Below are 8826 nucleotides of genomic sequence, written 5' to 3'. Positions count from 1 at the left end.
GGATAAAGAAGTTGTGAGATACATGTATATACAATGGAATACTACTTAGCCATAAGAAATAATAAAATAATGTCATTTTGCAGCAACATGAATGGACATGGAGATCATCATATTAACTGAAATAAGCTAGAAAGAGAAAGAAAAACATCATGTGATATCAATTATATGTGGAATCTAAAAAAAAAAAATAGGACACAAATAAACTTATTTACAAAACAGAGATGGACTCACAGACAGAAAACAAACTATGGCTACCAGGAGGGGAAGATAGTGGGAAGGGATAAATTGGAAGTTCGGAACTATATTCAATACCTTGTAATGGCTTATAAAGAAAAAGCATATGAAAGGAAATATACATATGTATATATGTATAAATGTATCACTATGCTATACATGAGAAATTAACACAACATTGTAAATCAACTGTACTTCAATTAAAAAAGGGAAAAAATGAACACCAGATTTTGAAGACATAGTATGAAAAAGTAATGTAAATTATCTCAGTCATTTTTATATTAATTACATATTGACATGATGCCATCTGGGCAATTTTAGTGAATAAGATCTATAACTGTACATCTGCAACTAATATAATATTGTAAGTCAACTATACTTCAATTTTAAAAAAAGATCTAGGATTGATTTGAACTCTTTCACTTTCCTTAATGTGACTTTTTGAAAATTTAAACTTATATATGCGGCTTGCATTTGTGTCTTACTATTTCTCTTGGACAGAGCTGCTGTATGTCATATACTCTTTGGAATGTTGGAACTTATCATCTATTGCACTTATATTAAAGTTTATCTTTCTCTTTTTTTTCTTAATTCTGCACAGTGATGTGTAATGAGTTCAAGGGAGTTAAAGGTATAAATGACAAGACTTTCGGGGTGAGATTTACATAAACCACTAAAGGCATGATGCATAGAAAATAATTAGATCAGTAAATATTTTGCTGTTATTATTACTATTGCTATTATTTAGTAAGGACTGTAGTTCTTCAATAAAGGAAACAAAGGAAAGAAAGAGGAGGAAATATTTTCTGATTTCGAATTTATTTTACGGTACGTGTTGATAAGCCAGTTGGACATCTCTTTTATTTCTAAATGAGATGATTCTGTATTCAGATCTGAAAACAGAATCCTTGAATCTACAGCGATGTCTGTGCATGTGTGTGCCTTTACCCTTGTCCCCCTGCCCCACAGACTGCATATGGAGCTGCTCGGTATATTTCTACTGCTTAACTAAAGAAAGAAATGGAAAACTAGAAAATTGATGACCTCTTCTGAATTTTTTATTAATTTTTTCAAGCATTTTGTATTAATGGTTGATATTTATTTGAAAACTCAGTAGAAAGAATTTTTCAACCCAAATGTGTGTATTAAAAAATTGATGAAGACATTTCTTTGTGTGTTGAGCATATTGACTGAAATGATTATAAGGATATATGCAGACAGGGATAAGAATGGTTTTATTGTTTTTCGGAATTTCTTTTTAACTCTATGACTAAAAAGATCTACTAATAAAAACAAAAAAAGAAATCTTTTTCAACCAAGATGCTTTGTGAGAAAATTAAATGGGTGTTAATGCCTTAAGCACTCATCATGTGTAATTAATTAGCTTCCTTCCTATGCATCTAAAATAGTGCAAGTTATGTAACCATTTTGGGGAATGGAAAAAAAAATAACTCCATCACTTTCTGTGTTACCATTTATTGCTCAGATGAGGAGCTTTGGATATGATTCTATAGGAATTCTCTAGTTTTTCTGTATTTGAATATTTGTCTTTCTTTATGTAATCAAGCTTGAAGAGATAAGCCTGTTAAAATTACTGAGAACCAAAGACAATGCGATTGCTTGGTTTATTAATCAGAAAAAAACGAATACACCATTCGAATTGTAATTACTATCAAATCAATCCCCAAAGTCAGAAACAAAAGCCAAACATTCAAAAAAATAAAAGGTGAAAACAGTACATATGCTAAGAAGATGAAAGGCAAGGCAGCAGATATCAGAAGTATTTAGAAGCATAAAACTGAGGTTGCAAGGAAGAAATGGAATTTGAGAGAACAGCAAAAATGCCAAAATACAGTAACAGTAGAAAGCAGAGGTGATCTCTGGAGGATATTTAAAATTCCAAATTAACACTTACAGTAACTCCGTGCATGAATAACATACCATAGCCTATGGGGACAATTAGTGTAAAGGCAAGCTGAGTTTGGCTCTTCTAGGCTCTCTAAAGATAGTATTTTGCTATCAGTGGTGTCACATTAAAAGGAATACTAAACAATAGCTTGTATCCGCTTGAGAAAAGTTGTACTGCAATTACAGGACATGGCAAGTTAGGCTGTGATGCTATGAATTTCTGTAATGTGAACACTGATCCATATAGAAGTAGACCCCAAACTAGTCACAGTGGAAGGTGCCTACTCACATGTGAATCCTAAGAAAAGGTACATAAGCAAGATAAGAACATTTAAGCGGAAGCAGAGATGTTAGATAATTTAAAAAACTAGTTTCAAGACAACAAAGCTTAGGAAAAACAGCTGATCGTGTTGTTTTTTAAAAAACAAATTTGGAATTATTGAATTCTGTGTAATGCATATGTATATGACTAAGCCATAGCATGCTGTATTTGTTTCTGTTAATGGGAAAGATAAGAAGATATCCACAATTCATTACTTCATGCATTCTTTCAGAAACATTTAGTGAGCTTCTACTATATTCCAGGCACCTGAGAAGGCATTTGAGTGGTGGTCAAGCTAGAAAAGATTTCTGCCTTCATAGAACTTATAATCAAGTGTATTGCAGGTAATGAAAAAATAGAAGAATAAACATTTACTATCATTCACTAGTTTAAATACTGAAAAGAATAAGGCCTTAGTATAAAGGGATAGAAAATAATACAGGTGTGTTTAGATTGTTAGACTAAGGAAAACTTCAAGAAGGTAATTATTGAACAGGGACCTGAATGAAATATCTAACAGGATATCTGAGAAATACATAAGGCATAAGAAAGCTTGAGAATAAGTTTGTTCTAGGAAGAGGAAATTATAAATGCGAAGACTTTGAGGAGGAAATAAAGTTGTGTCATTTGATTTACAGCAAAAACAGCAGAGTGGCTGGGCTAGGCTGGGCTGAGCAAGGGAGACCATGCAGGAGACTATTTAAAGTATCTAGGTAACCAAAGCATGATCCATGTAAAAACTGCAAAGCTAGACGTAATTAAAATTTAAAATTTTACCCTGTGGCAGATATTGTCAAAGAATAAAAAGACAAGTCACAGACTGGGGGAAAATATTTGCAAAAGACATATCTAATAAAGGTCAGTTATCCAAAATATACAAAGAATTCTTAAAAATCAACAATGAGAAAGCAAACAACCAGATTTAAAAATGGGCAAAGACCTTAACAGACACTTCACAGAAGACATACAGGGGGAGGGTATAGCTTAGTGGTAGATTGTAGAGTATGTGTCTCTCATGCACAAGGTCCTGGGTTCAATCCCCAGTACCTCCATTAAAATAAATAAATAAACCTAATTACCTCCCCCACAACCAAAAAAAAAAAATGATATCACTAATATGTGGAATCTAAAAAAAAAAAAAAAAAGGACACAATGAACTTATTTACAAAACAGATACATAGAAAACAAACTTACGGTTGCCAGTGGGGAAAAGAGGGAGGGACAGATAAATTGGGAGCTCAGGATTCGTAGATACTAACTACTATATATAAAATAGATATAAATAAGTTTCTACTTGTTTATCTATTGTTCCCTGCACGGGGAACAATACTCAATACCTTGTAATGGCCTATAATGAAAAAAAATATTTAAAGGAATATATATATAAATATATATATATATGTATAAATGAATCACTATGCTGTGTACCAGAAATACAACGTTGTAAATTGACTATACCTCAATTGAAAATAAAGAACCATTGCAGAAAAAAACGAAGACATACAGATAGCAAATAAGCATATGAAAAGGTGCTCCACATCATACGCTATTAGGAAAATGCAAATGAAAACAACAACTAGATGTCACTACACACTTGTTAGAATGGCCAAACTTCACAACACTGACAGTACCAAATGCTGGGTAGGATGTGGAGTGATGGGCACTCTTGTTCATTCCTGGTGGGAATGAAAATGGTATACTACTTTGGAAGACAGTTTGGCAGTTTCTCACAAAATTGAACATTCTCTTGCCATATGATCCAGCAAACACACTCTGGTATTTACCCAAAGGAGTTGAAAAGTTATGTTCTTACAAAAATCTGCATACAAATGTTTATAGCAGCTCTGTTTATAATTGCCCAAACTTGGAAGCAACCAAGATGCCCATCAAGAGGTGAACAGGTAAATAATTGGTAGTACATCCAGAAAATGGAATATTATTCAGAAACTAAAAAGAAATGAGCCATCAAACTGTGAAAAGACATGCAGTAACCTTAAATACATATTACTAATTGAAATACACCAATCTGAATAGGCTGATTCCAAGTATATGACCTTCTGGAAAAGGCAAGACTATGGAGATAGTTAAAAGATCAGTGGTTGCCAGGGGTTTGGAGGGGACTGAAATGAGTAAGTCGATTACAGAGGTTTTTTAGGGTAAAAAATTATTCTGTATGATACAATAATGATAGATACAAAGCGTTATAGATTTGTTAAAATCCATGGGATGTACAACACCAAGAGTGAACCCTAATATGAACTATGGACTTTGAGTGATTGTGATGTGTCAGTATAGGTTCATCAGTTGTAACAAATGTACCACTGTGGTGAGGGATGTTGATAGTGGGGGAAGGGCTGGGCATATATGGGAAGTCTCTGTACTTTCCTTTCAATTTTGCTGTACATGTAAAACTGCTCCAAAAATAGTCTTTAAAAAATATGTGAGCAGAAACCAGAGGTAGTAGGATCTTATAAGCCAGGATCAGGGTCTTCATTATTTTTCTAAATGTGAAAAAGTCTTTGGAGGACTACGAACACAAATATGGTAAAACTAGTGTTAAGAATAGAGAGAAAGGGAAAGACTGGAAGGGAGAGGAACTAGTTAGAAAGCTGTGACATATACCCAACTGACTGATGATGCTTATTTGGTTAAGGTGGTTTTGAGAGAAGTAGGAAGTAGTTGGTAACTCATGAACTGGCTAAAGGGATAAAAAAAGGAATCAAGGATACCTTATAAATTCTTGGTTTGTGAACAACTACATGAATGTCATTTACAGTATTGAGATGAGGGGGATTTTGGAAGAGCCAGGGAATCACGGGTGGTTTAGGATGGGTTAAGCTCAATAGTCCCAATGGAGTTGTTGGAGAGGAAGCTGTACATATAGATCAGTCCCAGGGGAAACGTGTGGGCTTGAGATAAAAACTGGGAATCTTCAGCATAGAGACGTATTTAATACCATTGGGCTGGATGAGATCTTTTAGATGTAGATAGGGAAGAGAAAAACAAAAAAATTAAAATATACTCCAATATTTAAAGACCAGGCAAGAAAGGCAAGCTAGTAGAGATTATCAACTATACTGAAATAGACTAGGAAAACATGCCATCCTCAGTGTCTAGTAAATTTTGTGATTCAAAAAGGAAGAGGAATCAACTGAATCAAACTTTGATGAGAAGGTTTGAGGCCATATAATTGACCATTGTATCTGTCAAGTCAGAAGTTGCTTTAGATCTTGACAAGAACATTTTTAGAGGTTTCATGGGGATAAAAGTCTAAATAAAGAGGGTTGAAGACACCATGCAGGGGTGGAAGTAGAGAGCACAGTAGTTGATAACTTTGGTTCAGTAACTGAGTTGGAAGGGATCAAGGGAAATTTCATTTTAATAACAAAAAAAAAATGGAGCAAACCTGAATTATGAGAGGAGAGGAAATTGATTATGTAGGAGAAGAGAGTATATGACTATATTTGAAAAATCTTAATATTGCAAAACAGGGAAGAAATGTAGAGCACTATTGGTGGGTTTGACCTTACATAATAATAGGGACAATTCATCAGTTCAAGAGTCAGAAGCCAGAGTATGTAGGAACAGATGGAAGCAGCCCTGTGTTTTCTCAGTGGAGAGTCAGAGACAGAGGATGGTGTTGATAGTTTGAGAAAAAAGTAGAAAATGTGAAGTTTTCCTTTCTGAGAATGAGAGAGCAAACTTGCTGGAACAGTACGAGAACCTTAGGGGATTCTGAGGGCCCAGCTGATACTTGGACTTACAAACATATGTTAAGTGTAATTTTAAGTGGTAACTTATTTCCATGGGTCCATGAAGTTGAACTAGAAGCTTGTAGTTTCAGATGCCTGACTTTGGCTTTGTGTCAAATTTAAAGAAAATGTTCATCATTTATTTTAAAAAATGGTTTGACCTGGAGAAAAATATTTATCTTCTCCATGCTTCATCTGAATACTAGCGATCACCTATCTTACAGGGTAGTTGTGAGAATTAAGTGATATAAAACATTAAGCACAGTATCTGGCAATAGTATGCATACGTCCATTGTAAATTACTGTTCTTGGTATTGTTTCTGCTATAAAAGCATCAATAACCAGCTACCTCCTGTGGACCAGGTACTTGAGATTCAATGAGGGTATAGTTGTTAGGGATGCAACTGACATTAATAAACAGAAAAGTTGCTTCTGATGTTTCAACCAGAGAGAAGTTTATTTTTCTAATCAACATGATGATAGTCAAGGGCTGGATCAACTGTGCAAGGTTGCAGTCTTTTCTGTTACCATCTTTGCATATGGCTGTTGTCCTTGGAGACGCAAGATGGCTACGATCTATACAGACTTTACGTCAAAGTTCCAAGTAAGAGGGTGAGGGAAACAAAGTATATATGGCTAACATGCTGGTGGTTGAGAGGTTGTGTGTTGTCCGGATGTGTGTGTGTGTGTGTGTGTTTTGATTAGGTAAAGCAACAGCTTTCCTGAAAGAGCCAAGTTGTTGACTTTCTCTTTCTTTTCATTGACTTAAACTTCACAAGATACAAGGTAGCCTACTGAGGTATTTTATCAGGATAGATTGTACCCTGAATAAAATTGGGGTTCTCTTTTTAAAGACACAGAGAATGCATATTTGTTAGGTAGCCTACCACAGAGGGTAAAGACGAGTTATTTTCCCCAGAACAGCTCATTGTTTAGAGAGGAGACAAACACATAAGCCTGTATTCACACATAGGAATGTGCACAGAGCCAGACAGAGAACAAAAATGACTACAGTGGACTGGTTGGCAAATCATAGACCACATGTCACAACTAATGATGGCAAGAGTTACCTGGCTCTAATAGAATGATGTCATAAGGTCTGTGGACTCAATGTGCTTAGTTCTTTCAACAGAAGCCCAAATCTGGATTTTATGTTAATTCTTCCTCTTTTAAAAATCATAAACTAAATTTTTTTTAATATGCAGGCCAAACAAAAAAATATCTATGGCCTGGATCCAGTACAGTTCATCACTGACTTGTACATTTTGATATCTTAAATTATGATAAAGGCTTCAACGGGAGTACCTGCAACATGCAGTGGGAACCTCATAGACAAAGGAACTCAAAGTGAAGGACTTTCTGCTTCCTTTAACATTGCTTGAGATGCAGTATACCATGGCGTCATAGATCTTTACAATGGAAGGGACACAAGTAATCATCGAATTTAACCCCTTTATTTTATACATGAAGAAGTTGAGTCCGAGAAAAATAAAGAAGTTACTTTCAAGTCTACAGAACAAAGCTCTAGAATCCAGGTCTCCTGTTTCCTAGACCGGGGCTCTTCCTACCCCGCATGCATCTTCATACAAGTCAGACAGAGGAGCGAGTTGAAACTGACAAGGCGATTGACCTAGTCCACTGGGCTTGTGAAGCAGAAATAATAGATAATGTTTTAAACACTCCTGTCAATTCGCCATGGTGATAATGCCAGGGAAGAAGAAGAGTTTCTAGAGATTGTGAAAATAACTCAGTTGAAGGCTGTTTCACAGCCTTTGAGTCAATAATTAATTCTGCCAACAGGTAGCTGTGTTATCCTTCTCTGAAGGTCATGCGGTTGCTCATCTTCTATTAAGATTTTATAAGAAAGAAGCAAATGAGCCCAAATAAGCTCACATCAAGGACTTTTTAAATATAGTTGAGCATTTGCACTGGTTTCTTTCCAGACTATCCTATTTCTGAGTGAATCTGTATCTGAATCTGTAAAAAATGCAATATTAGAAGTCTTTAAATCATTGAAAACATTTTTTTTTAAATCTCAATTTTCCCAGGATCTACTATTAACATAGGATAAATTAAGCTTATTGGACTTGCTTAAGCAAGGAAGGCTGCAGTAGATTTTGAAAATATTTTCATCAGAATGTCTTTCATTTAGAAAATAATCAATTAATTGCTTTCAGAAATTCATTATAAAAAAGGATCAAGTCAGAATACCTAATTTTTAGAATATTCCGGGCTACTATTATTATTCATAGCTTTTTTCCTGAGTAACTAATCCATTAGGCCTCAGTGATGAAAAATGTAGTTCTGTGCTTTTTTTTTTTTAACATGACAAGTTTGCCCTTAAAAATATTCAGGATTTTCAGAAACAAAAAAGATGGCGCATACCTGGCAATTAGTTAAATAGATCCTTGTCTACTTAAGCTGAATGCTTCTTTACTTCCCAATTCCAAACTCAGTTGGAGCCTGTGCTCTTTCTGGTTTTTAGTTTGTTTATTTAGTTCATCTCTTTTCAACCTTGTTCTTTACATGACGCTAGTGCTGGTGTCATTCGAGAGTTCATTTGGTTTTTCCCTCTGTAAGTCTCCCGATTTTGTGCTAAGCTCAGCACCA

The 8826-nt window shown here is 34.9% G+C and overlaps 1 non-coding gene across 1 annotated transcript; it reads left to right on the top strand.

Annotated features, from left to right (window-relative positions):
* Window positions 1–3436: 3436 nt before the first annotated feature.
* On the top strand, window positions 3437–3516 carry TRNAE-CUC (transfer RNA glutamic acid (anticodon CUC)). Its single transcript has one exon. It is a non-coding gene; the product is annotated as a tRNA-Glu (tRNA).
* The last annotated feature ends 5310 nt before the right edge of the window (window positions 3517–8826 follow it).

This window comes from Camelus bactrianus, chromosome 2 (genome assembly GCF_048773025.1).
Source record: "Camelus bactrianus isolate YW-2024 breed Bactrian camel chromosome 2, ASM4877302v1, whole genome shotgun sequence".
Taxonomy (NCBI): domain Eukaryota; kingdom Metazoa; phylum Chordata; class Mammalia; order Artiodactyla; family Camelidae; genus Camelus; species Camelus bactrianus.
Note: the sequence above shows the minus strand (reverse complement) of the source record. Positions and strands in the feature narration are given on the sequence as shown.